The sequence below is a fragment of the Oncorhynchus keta genome, chromosome 23 (assembly GCF_023373465.1).
Source record: "Oncorhynchus keta strain PuntledgeMale-10-30-2019 chromosome 23, Oket_V2, whole genome shotgun sequence".
NCBI lineage: Eukaryota > Metazoa > Chordata > Actinopteri > Salmoniformes > Salmonidae > Oncorhynchus > Oncorhynchus keta.
In genome coordinates this window covers 4,575,700-4,587,782 of record NC_068443.1, presented here as the reverse complement: position 1 = coordinate 4,587,782, position 12,083 = coordinate 4,575,700, and positions in this window count along the sequence as shown.

Below are 12,083 nucleotides of genomic sequence, written 5' to 3'. Positions count from 1 at the left end.
TAAGTAGACTTGCTCATGTTATTTATTTTGGAGCTAATAGTGCATGTTGAGCTGCACACAGTGGCATTCCAACTTCCAACTAGGGCACAGTGTAACACTGGTTCATAGGCACATGATGACTGCATAGAATAGCTGCAGGATCAACAGAGGTTTTCAGGGCAGTTAGGGAGACATAAATTAAGTGACTTACATTGTGTCTGCCAACGCCCCGGGGATAATGTACATTTGATTCAGTATTATGACAACTCAGTGACATAATGGTAGGGATTAACTGATCTTGGGTCCTTGATAAGTCATTGTCTCAACGCAGCCTTGAAATGCAGGAGCCAAGATGATTTGGATGGACTCCATCATTCCTGTAGGGTATCGTCTGTTTCCAGAAGATTGCCAAGTTATCTATAAAAGTGATTCCAACAGAGCTATAGTAGCTGAATCTTTCACATCCGCGGCCCAACGATGGTACCGGACCTGAAATCATTGGCCAATTTTTTTTGTAATCTTTCAGTGATAGAATCCGTTCTTTAAAATACATTTTCAGAAGTTCCGAGCTAGCCCTCCTGATGTCGTTTGACCCCACATGGACTACGACAGTGTCAGCTACCGGCATCTGTCGTAGAACAGTCAGAAGCAGCTAATGTAATGTACTCCGGATCCGATCTCGAATCGGAAGCCCCTAGGGAAGAAGGCGCCAGAATTTCTGGATCCAGTGCGGCAAAACCGTTTTTGGTCTGTGTCCGATCCGTGCTTAACGACCCCAAGGAGGTCCACGTTGCCAGAGGACACTTTCTTTGACTTCCACGGCGAATGTCATATCTCCATGGCTGGTTGGTTGGGTCGAGAACAGGAACATCCCCTAAGTCATCCAGGAGCATTCTACTAGCTCCGTTCTCCAGGGAAGGGGGAGATCCCTTCGGGGAAGAATCCCTGCAGGTCCCGGCCAGTTGGCTGTGGTGAGCTGACACGGCGGCAACACTTCCAGCAGACCAGAGTGGCGTCCGACTTCTGGGGTAGAAGAAAATGAAAACGTAGGTGGGCGTGGATTCCCCAGTAGCTTGTGTAGGTTCGCCACTTGTTTGCTAAGAGTAGCCGCTTCACCCATGCCGTCCTCTGCAAGCAAACAGTTGCTACATTGAAAGTCCGGGCGGTCCACATTGTCCCCAGAATAAAGCAAAATATACACAGCTCCTGCAGCATTGAAAACGTTCAATAGCGACCTCCATTTGAGACTGCCGACCCAGCTTGGCTAGCTGAGTTTCCGTGTCTCTCTCTTTACATGGAATCTGGCAGGATCCCAGGACAGATAGTAGCGTTCACAGCAACTGAGCTGTGGGATGTGGGTCTGTGAGGTTCAGGAGGGAACATGATTAGGGATCCTCTTTGGAATGTAACAGCCATGTTTCCCAATAATAAACTTCACCTGCACCCAGTGTAGTTAGGATGTGTGTTCCCTGAGGTATCCCAACCACGTCTCTGTTATAGCCTGTCTGAGATCATAGTGATATCTAACCCCCACCAACACCTCACCACAGGGAGATAGATGCTGCCTAGTCCTCATCAGAATCCTTGTCCTAATAGATGCTCTGTTTGTCCACAATCAGCACCACTACCACAACAACACACAGAATCAGAAGTAAGGCTAAGACAGATTGCTTGGTGGAGATACTAACGGTTAACACCTATGCTGTTGTTCTAGACGACCGCCACTTTCTCTGAGAGAGTGTAGCGTCTCAGTGTACCAGGTAGAAGATTTGGAGAAAGACACCAGGCGGGTTTTCAAAGGAGCAGCTTCATTCAGTACGTGCTGTATTGAGGCAGCATTGTATTGAGGTAGTGTTCTATTGAGGCAGTGTTGTATTGAGGTAGTGTTGTATTGAGGTAGTGTTCTATTGAGGTAGCGTTCTATTGAGGCAGTGTTGTATTGAGGTAGTGTTGTATTGAGGTAGTGTTGTATTGAAGCAGCTTTGTATTGAGGTAGTGTTCTATTGAGGCAGTGTTGTATTGAGGTAGTGTTGTATTGAGGTAGTGTTGTATTGAGGTTGTGTTGTATTGAGGCAGCGTTGTATTGAGGTAGTGTTGTATTGAGGCAGCATTGTATTGAGGTAGTGTTCTATTGAGGTAGTGTTGTATTGAGGTAGTGTTGTAATGAGGTTGTGTTGTATTGAGGCAGCATTGTATTCAGGCAGCGTTGTATTGAGGTAGCATTGTTTTGAGGTAGTGTTCTATTGAGGTAGCGTTGTATTGAGGTAGTGTTGTATTGAGGCAGCATTGTATTGAGGTAGTGTTCTATTGAGGTAGTGTTGTATTGAGGTAGTGTTGTATTGAGGTTGTGTTGTATTCAGGCAGCGTTGTATTGAGGTAGCATTGTTTTGAGGTAGTGTTCTATTGAGGTAGCGTTCTATTGAGGCAGTGTTGTATTGAGGTAGTGTTGTATTGAGGTAGTGTTGTATTGAGGCAGCGTTGTATTGAGGTAGTGTTGTATTGAGGCAGCGTTGTATTGAGGTAGTGTTGTATTGAGGTAGTGTTGTATTGAGGTAGTGTTGTATTGTATTGAGGCAGTGTTGTATTGAGGTAGTGTTGTATTGGTTACTGGCCCAACGCTCTAAAACACTAGCCTACCTGCCGCCCTATATTGCTTACCACGATATAGCTATTTATTACACTCTGAAGTAAATTGCTTTTCAGCTGAGCTGGCTTTAAAAATATAAAATTAATAGTGAATAGTTACAATACAAGTACATTTCCTTTTACATTACATGTCATTTAATCCTTTACATTACAGTTGTTATGTCTTTCTAAAAGACAGATCTAGCAACTTGTGTAGGAGCCACCATCAGTAGAGACATTTGTTGAAATATTGACGCATGTAATTGAATGCAGCCCAGCTGGATGCAGTAGTTGAGCAGGAGGCTGGACTGACCATCTGGAAGGAGGCTGGGCTGACCATCTGGAAGGATGCTGGGCTGACCATCTGGAAGGATGCTGGGCTGACCATCTGGAAGGAGGCTGGGCTGACCATCTGGAAGGATGCTGGGCTGACCATCTGGAAGGATGCTGGGCTGACCATCTGGAAGGATGCTGGGCTGACCATCTGGAAGGATGCTGGGCTGACCATCTTGAAGGATGCTGGGCTGACCATCTGGAAGGACCCCATCAAGGCCTTTGCATTTCTTGGACTGTTGCTCTCGTGTTCATGGCAGCCAAGGTTTATTGTTTGGTATATCTGCCAACATTTTCCAAACAGTCTTATTCTGGCACTGATGCCACTGATATTAGATGTGTAAAACTCATAAGTATTTTGACAAATTCACTTACAAGGTATTAAAGAGTCGTCCTTAAGTCAGGCCCTGATCGTCTAATGCTTATGGCTGTGGCTAAACTAGATCATTTAGCAGATAAGATTTGCTTATATTTGCCATTATTTTATATTATTTTATAGTAAGAAGAAGAATAATAAACAATAAAAGACAGCTGAATAAAATAGAAAGGATCATTTTCCCCAAATGATTTCCAAGGGGGTTAGCAAAGTGATGATTGAAACATATCCTATATGCTTCATTTAGAGTTATTTATGCAACTTTAGTTGTGATACAATTCTTAGGCTACACAGTGCATTCGGAAAGTATTCCGACCCCTTCCCTTTTTCCACATTTTGTTAAGTCAACGCCTTATTCTAAAATGGATGAAATAAAACATTTTCCTCATCAATTTACACACAATACCCCACAATGACATCACAATACCCCACAATGACATCACAATGACATCACAATACCTCATAATGACATCACAATACCTCACAATGATCAATCGAAAACAGGTTTCTAGAAATTTTAGCAAATTTTTTAAACATAAAAAACAGCAATAACATTATTTACATAAGTAATCAGTCCCTTTGCTATGAGACTTGAAATTGAGCTCAGGTGCATCCTGTTTCCATTGATCATCCTTGAGACGTTTCTACATCTTGATTGGAGTCCACCTGTTGTAAATTAAATTGATTTGACATGATTTGGAAAGGGACATACCTGTCTATATTAGGTCCCACAGTTGACAGTGCATGTCAGAGCAAAATCTAAGCTACGAGGTCGAGGAATTGTCCCTAGAGCTCTGAGACAGGATTGTGTCGAGGCACAAGTGAAGAGAAGGTTACCAAAAAATATCTGCACAAGAATACAGTGGTCTCCATCATTCTAAAAAATAGAAGTTTGGAACCACCAAGACTCTTCCTAGAGTAAGGGCCTTGGTCAGGGAGGTGACCAAGAACCCGATGGTCACTGGCAGACCTCCAGATTTCTCTGTGGAGATGGGAGAAAATTCCAGAAGGTAATCTCTGAAGCAGTCCACCAATCAGGCCTTTATGGTAGAGTGGCCAGATGGAAGCAACTTCTAAGTAAAAAGCACATGAAAGTCCACTTGGAGTTTGCCAAGAGGCACCAAAAAGACTCTCAGACCATGAGAAAACAAGATTCTCTGGTCTGATGAAACCAAGATTGAACTCTATGGCCTGAATGCCAAGCGTAACATCTGGAGGAAACCTGGCACCATCCCTACGGTGAAGCATGGTGGTGGAAGCATCATGATGTGGAGAGGTTTTTCAGCTGCAGGGAGACTAGTCAGGGAAAGATGAAGGGAGCAAAGTACAGAGAGATCCTTGATGAAAACCTTCTCCAGAGCACTCAGGATTTCCAAAAGGACAACAACCCTAAGCACACAGCCAAGACAATGCAGGAGTGGCTTCGGGACAAGTCTCTGAATGTTCTTGAGTGGCCCAGGCAGAGCCCGGACTTGAACACAATCGAACATCTCTGGACTAACCTGAAAATAGCTGTGCAGCGACGCTCCCCATCCAACCTGACAAAGCTTGAGAGGATCTACAGAGAAGAATGGGAGAAACTCCCCAAATACAGGTGTGCCGAGCGTGTAGCGTCATACCCAAGAAGACTCAAGGTTGTAATCGCTGCTTAAGGTTCTTCAACAAAGTACAGAGTAAAGAGTAAAGAATACTTATGTAAATGTGATATTTACGTTTATTTTTATTTTTATACATTTGCAAACATTTCTAAAAACCTGTTTTTGTCTTGTCATTATGGGGTATTGTGTGTAGATTGATGAGGAAATAAAAAAAATTGATCCATTTTAGAGTAAGGCTTTAACGTAACATGTGGAAAAGGTCAAGGGGTCTGAATACTATCTGAAGGCACTGTGTTCTGATTTCTAATACATTCTAAGGCTGTCACACCTGCTCCCGCTCTCTGGCACGCGAGGGCGCCAGGCTACCCTTTATTAAGCACACCTGTCACCATCATTATGTGCAGCTGTGCAATATGGGACTCACCTGGACTCAATATGGGATTCACCTGGACTCAATATGGGACTCACCTGGACTCACTTTGTTGATTGACTTCCCGATTTCTGTCTGCTCCTCAGTTTGTTCCCTGTGTCAGCATTGATTTAGTTAATTTTCCCGTGTCCAGACGCTGTTCCTGTTCTGTTTAATGTCTGTGTTTCATTAAATGTTCACTCCCTGTACCTGCTTCTTGTCTCCAGTGTCGATCCTTACAAAGGCTGCATGATGTGTCTCTAATGATGATATGAAAAAAGTTGCATGAAAGGCATGCACTATGCTATCTTGGGCAGGGTGCACACACTTCATCAGTCTCTCATTCACAATTTAACAAGCACTTAATAATAGAGTACTTAATCTGCCCCCCTAGAGTGCCAGCCCGCACAAAAGCCAGCAGAGTTGGAGCCAGCGCTGCCACCAAAACCGATGCATCTCTTCACACGCCAAGGCCGGAACAGGTCCCAACATTGCCTGCTTCCCTCACAGGCATGCTTGGCCTGGACCTGAGGCCCAAGCAAACATTTTAGACAGAGTCCCAGGTGGCTCCCTCACCAGACCTGCCAGCATCTTTTTCAGCCAGAGTGTGTGTGCGCTCTTTAGGAAACAAGGGATCACTGAAATAGTCAGCATGCTGGCATGGCTTTGCCTAATACTTTACATTCTTGGTCTACCAGTGTGTGTGCCTGGCTGTGGGAGAGAGAATGTGCCTGTGTGGATGCACTCTTTAGGAACAGCATGACCAGTGCAATCTAGTATCAACACAATTGGTTTGTGATACTACAATACATTTTACTCTCAATTATCCCATCAAATGTATTCATCAACTTGCCTTCCACTCTCCTCGATATTGTAAATGATAAAATGATGGTTAATGCTGTCAGGGTTTACTTGAACCAAGCTGAACCAACCTGTTTAAGACCAAGATAAAAGCAAGTAATGTATTCAGTAGTGTTACACTTATCCACATACCAGGGGCTTCAAGTTGCAATGAGCCGAGTCTTGTAGATCTTTGTAAGCAGGTATTACATCAAAATGGTCTGATCTTAGATCTCCACTATATCTATCATGCCAAATACATAGTGCAGGCCTCAGGCATTTATGGGACAGCAAAACATAGAATCCAGTTTGGTGGGAAAGGTTGGCTTCAAGGCCAAGCAGACAGTTACATTTAAATAACACAGTTATGGGATTTGAAGGTTGTTGTTTTATAGTTAACCACAGTTTAAATTGTTTGTGTGAGAACAATGGTTCTTAGATAAACCTGTAAACTCCAAAAAAATAATGATCCTGGAGATCAAAGAGGATTCGAGAAGGTCCTGATTAAGGGACCAGTAACCGAAAGGTTGCTTGATCGAATCCCCAAGCTGACAAGGTATACAAATCTATCTAAGGAATTGGTCTATTATGAATTAGAAGTGTAGTCAGTAAGACATTACTTAACGGTCCCACACAGTCATCCTATTTCCTAAGTAAAAATAGCCTTTGAATGACCAAAACATCACTCATAATATTTTTACGCTATTAATTTTAAATGCTCAGAGTTTAAGAAATGGTACCTTTTTCTCTCATCTCTATCTATCAGAAAGCTTGAAAGAATACTCTGTGTGGGCGGGGAGCTTATATTCATGAGCCCGCCTTAATTAACACTTCTTTGAAACGTCCTTGTGGCCTTTGCCAGGTAACAAAGTAAACAATTGGCCACTTGTCATTGATGACAAGGTAATATGTTATTCTGAGCCTAAATATTATGCCTCGAGCCAATTTTGTCTGCAAAATGCTCTCATGGCCAACAGAGTTGATCATGAACTGTTGGATATCAGACAAACAGCAGCAATACACAACTTAATTTTCTATTGTTTTGTAACTATAATGAACAAAAACATAAACGCAACATGTAACCATTTAAAAGAGTTTACTAAGTTACAGTTCATAAGGAAATCAGTCGATTTAAATCAATTCATTAGGCCCTAATCTATGGATATCACGACTGGGATGGTCACAGATACCTTTTTTTTAAAGTAGGGGCGTGGATCAGAAAACCAGTCAGTATCTGGTGTGACCACCAATTACCTCATGCGGCGCGACACATCTCCTTCGCATAGAGTTGACTGGGCTGTTGCTTGTGGCCTGTGGAATGTTGTCTCACTCCTCTTCAATGGCTGTGTGAAGTTGCTGGATATTTTGGTTGGAACTGGAACACGCTGTCGTACATGTCGATCCAGAGCATCCCAAACAATGGGTGAAATATCTGGTAGGTATGCAGGTCATGGAAGAACCGGGACATTTACAGCTTCCAGGAATTGTGTACAGATCAATACGACATGGGGCCGAGCATTATCATGCTGAAACATGAGGTAATGGTGGCGGATGAATCTCTGTGCATTCAAATTGCCATCGATAAAATGCAATTGTGTTTGTTGTCCGTAGCTTATGCCTGCCCATACCATAAGCCCACCGCCACCATGGGTCACTCTGTTCACAACGTTGACATCAGCAAACCGCTCACCCACACGACACCATACAACTACTGTCAAATTCTCTAAAACGACATTGGAGGCGGCTTATGGTAGAGAAATTAACATGCAGTTATCTGGCAACAGCTCTGGTGGAAAATCCTGCAGTCAGCATGCCAATTGCATGCTCCATCAAAACTTGAGACATCCGTGGCATTGTGTTGTGTGAAAAAACTGCACATTTTAGAGTGGCCTTCATTGTCCACAGCACAAGGTGCACCTGTGTAATGATCATGCTGTTTAATCAGCTTCTTGATATGCCACACCTGTCAGATGGACTATCTTGGCAAAGGAGAAATGCTTACTAACAGGGATGTAAACAAATGTGTGCACAACATTTGAGTGAAATAAGCTTTTTGTGCATATGGGTAACGGCTCTCTTCTATCTCCTCCTCTGACGAAGAGGTAGAACAAGGATCGGACCAAAATGCAGCGTGATGATGATTCCTGATAATATTTTAATGAAGGAAAAAACAATACAAGCGGAAACTACAAAATAATGAAAAGTGAAAACCGAAACAGCCCTATCTGGTGCAAACACAAAGACAGGAACAATCACCCACGAAACACTCACAGAATATGGCTGCCGCAATATGGCTCCCAATCAGAGACAATGATAATCACCTGACTCTGATTGAGAACCGCCTCAGGCAGCCATAGACTAATTAGACACCCCACAAAACCCCAAGACAAAAAACACACCACAATAACCCATGTCACACCCTGGCCTGACCAAATAAATAAAGAAAACACAAAATACTAAGACCAAGGCGTGACAGAACCCCCCCTAAGGTGCGGACTCCCGGACGCACCTCAAAACCATAGGGAGGGTCCGGGTGGGCGTCTGTCCATGGTGGCGGCTCCGGCTCGGGACGTGGACCCCACTCCATAAATGTCTTCGTTCCTCCCCCTCGCGTCCTGGGATAGTCCACCCTCGCCACCGACCATGGCCTAGTAGTCCTCACCCAGAACCCCACTGAACTGAGTGGCGGCTCGTGACTGAGGGGCAGCTCGGGACTGAGGGGCAGCTCGGGACTGAGGGGCAGCTCGGGACTGAGGGGAAGCTCGGGATTGAGAGGAAGCTCGGGACTGAGGGGAAGCTCGGGACAGAGGGGAAACCCAGCACTGAGAGGAAGCTCAGCACTGAGAGGAAGCTCAGGCAGGTAGTTGGCTCTTGCAGATCCTGGCTGGCTGGCGGATCTGGAAGAGTCTGGTTGACTGGCAGATCTAGAAGAGTCTGGTTGACTGGCAGATCTGGAAGAGTCTGGTTGACTGGCAGATCTGGAAGAGTCTGGCTGACTGGCAGATCTGGAAGAGTCTGGCTGACTGGCGGATCTAGCTGCTCTGGCTGCTCCATGCAGACTGGCAGCTCTGGCTGCTCCATGCAGACTGACAGCTCTGGCTGCTCTATGCAGACTGGCAGCTCTGGCTGCTCCATGCAACCTGGCAGCTCTGGCTGCTCCATGCAACCTGACAGCTCTGGCTGCTCCATGCAGACTGGCAACTCTGGCTGCTCCATGCAGACTGGCAGCTCTGGCTGCGCTGAACAGGCAGGAGACTCCGGCAGCGCTGGAGAGAAGGAAGGCTCTGGCTGCGCTAAACAGGCGGGAGACTCCGGCAGCACAGGAGAGGAGAAAGGCTCAGACCGCGCTGAACAGGCGGGAGACTCCGGCAGCGCTGGAGAGGTGAGGCGCACTGTAGGCCTGATGCGTGGTGCTGGCACTGGTGAAGCTGGATAGAGAACACGCACAGGAAGCCTGGTGTGGGGAGCTGCCACCGGAGGACTGGTGTGTGGAGGTGGCTCTGGATAGACCGGACCATGCAGGCGCACTGGAGCTCTTGAGCACCAAGCCTGCCCAACCTTACCTGGCTCGATGCCCACTCTAGCCCGGCCAATACGAAGAGCTGGTATGAACCGCACCGGGCTATGCACCCGCACTGGAAACACAGTGCGCTCCATAGCATAACACGGTGCCTGCCCGGTCCCTCTAGCCCCCCGGTAAGCACAGGGAGTTTGTGCAGGTCTCCTACCTGGCATAGCCATACTCCCTGTGAGCCGCCCCCCAAGACATTTTTGGGGCTGACTCTCAGGCTTCCATCCGCGTCGTCGTGCTGCCTCCTTATACCAGTGCCTCTCCGCTTTCGCCGCCTCCAGTTCTTCCTTGGGGCGGCGATATTCTCCAGGCTGAGCCCAAGGTCCTTCACCGTCCATTTCGTCCTCCCATGTCCAGTCCCTCTCTCGCTGCACCTTGGTGCGGCTACACTCCCCTGGTTTAGCCCAGGGTCCTCTCCCGTTTCCTCCCAAGTCCAGAAATTCTTGTCGCGCTGCTCCTGCTGCCACTGTTGCCTGTTTCCACGCTACTTGGTCCGGGTGTGGTGGGTGATTCTGTAACGGCTCTCCTCTGACGAAGAGGTAGAACAAGGATCGGACCAAAATGCAGCGTGAAGATGATTCCTGATAATATTTTAATGAAGGAAAAAACAATACAAACGGAAACTACAAAATAATGAAAAGTGAAAACCGAAACAGCCCTATCTGGTGCAAACACAAAGACAGGAACAATCACCCACGAAACACTCACAGAATATGGCTGCCTAAATATGGCTCCCAATCAGAGACAACGATAATCACCTGACTCTGATTGAGAACCGCCTCAGGCAGCCATAGACTAATTAGACACCCCACAAAACCCCAAGACAAAAAACACACCACAATAACCCATGTCACACCCTGGCCTGACCAAATAAATAAAGAAAACACAAAATACTAAGACCAAGGCATGACAATATGGAACATTTTGGGGATATTTTATTTAATATCATGAAGCATGGGACCAACACTTTACATGTTGTGTTTATATTTTTATTCAGTATAATTACAGAATACAGTTTGCTGATATACTTCTTCTTCACAATAATTAGTAAGGCCCAAGAGACCTTTGAAGCTTAGACGTAAGGGACTGTACATGTAAACAGCATACAATAAGTCTACTGGAGAATTGATTGGTGTCGCTGCATTAACCTAATGAATGACAATATGTTCAGGATTTATTTGATCATTTACAATAGTAGTTATCAGCATGAACACTCAAGAGACATAAAGGTGAGAAATAATGATGAGACGTCATGTCTAATATCAGTGATGTAAAGTACTTAAGTAAAAATACTTTAAAGTACTACTTAAGTAGTTTTTTGGGGGTATCTGGACCTAGACTTGGTGCACCGGTACCATTTGCCATGCGGTAGCAGACAGAACAGTTGGGGGGAGCCTTCTGGACCTAGACTTGGTGCACCGGTACCATTTGCCATGCGGTAGCAGACAGAACAGTTGGGTGGAGCCTTCTGGACCAAGACATGGTGCACCGGTACCATTTGCCATGCAGTAGCAGACAGAACAGTTGGGGGAGCCTTCTGGACCTAGACTTGGTGCACCGGTACCATTTGCCATGCGGTAGCAGACAGAACAGTTGGGGGGAGCCTTCTGGACCTAGACTTGGTGCTCCGGTACCATTTGCCATGCGGTAGCAGACAGAACAGTTGGGGGAGCCTCCTGGACCTAGACTTGGTGCTCCGGTACCACTTGCCATGCGGTAGCAGACAGAACAGTTGTTAGGATTGCTGGAGTCGTTGACAATTTTTAGGGACTTCCTCTGACACCGCTTGGTACAGAGGTCCTGGGTGGCAGGAAGCTTGACCGCAGTGATGTACTGGGCCATACGCACTACCCTCTCTCGTGCCTTGCGGTCAAACGCCGAGCAGTTGCCATACCAGGCGGCGATACAACCAGTCACGATGCTCTCGATGGTGCATCAATAGGACTTTTTGAGGATCTGAGTACCCATGCCAAATATTTTCAGTCTCCTGGGGGGATTAGGCGTTATCGTGCCCTCTTCATGAATGTTTTGGTGTGTTTGGACCATGATAGTTTGTTGGTGATGTGGACACCGAGGAACTTGAAGCTCTCAAATTGCTCCACTACAGCCCTGTTGATGTGAATGGTGATGTGCTCGGCCCTCCTTTTCCTGTAGTCCACGATTAGCTCCTTTGTCTTGATCATGTTGAGGGAGAGGTTGTTGTCCTGGCACCACACTGCTTGGTCTCTGACCTCCTATGGTCGGCATTTACAAGATCCACTAACCCACTGTCAATGATGGTACATCATCCTTATTCAGGATCAGGTTCCTGGCAACACCCATCGAATGTTCTCCCTAATTGACAAAGCAACT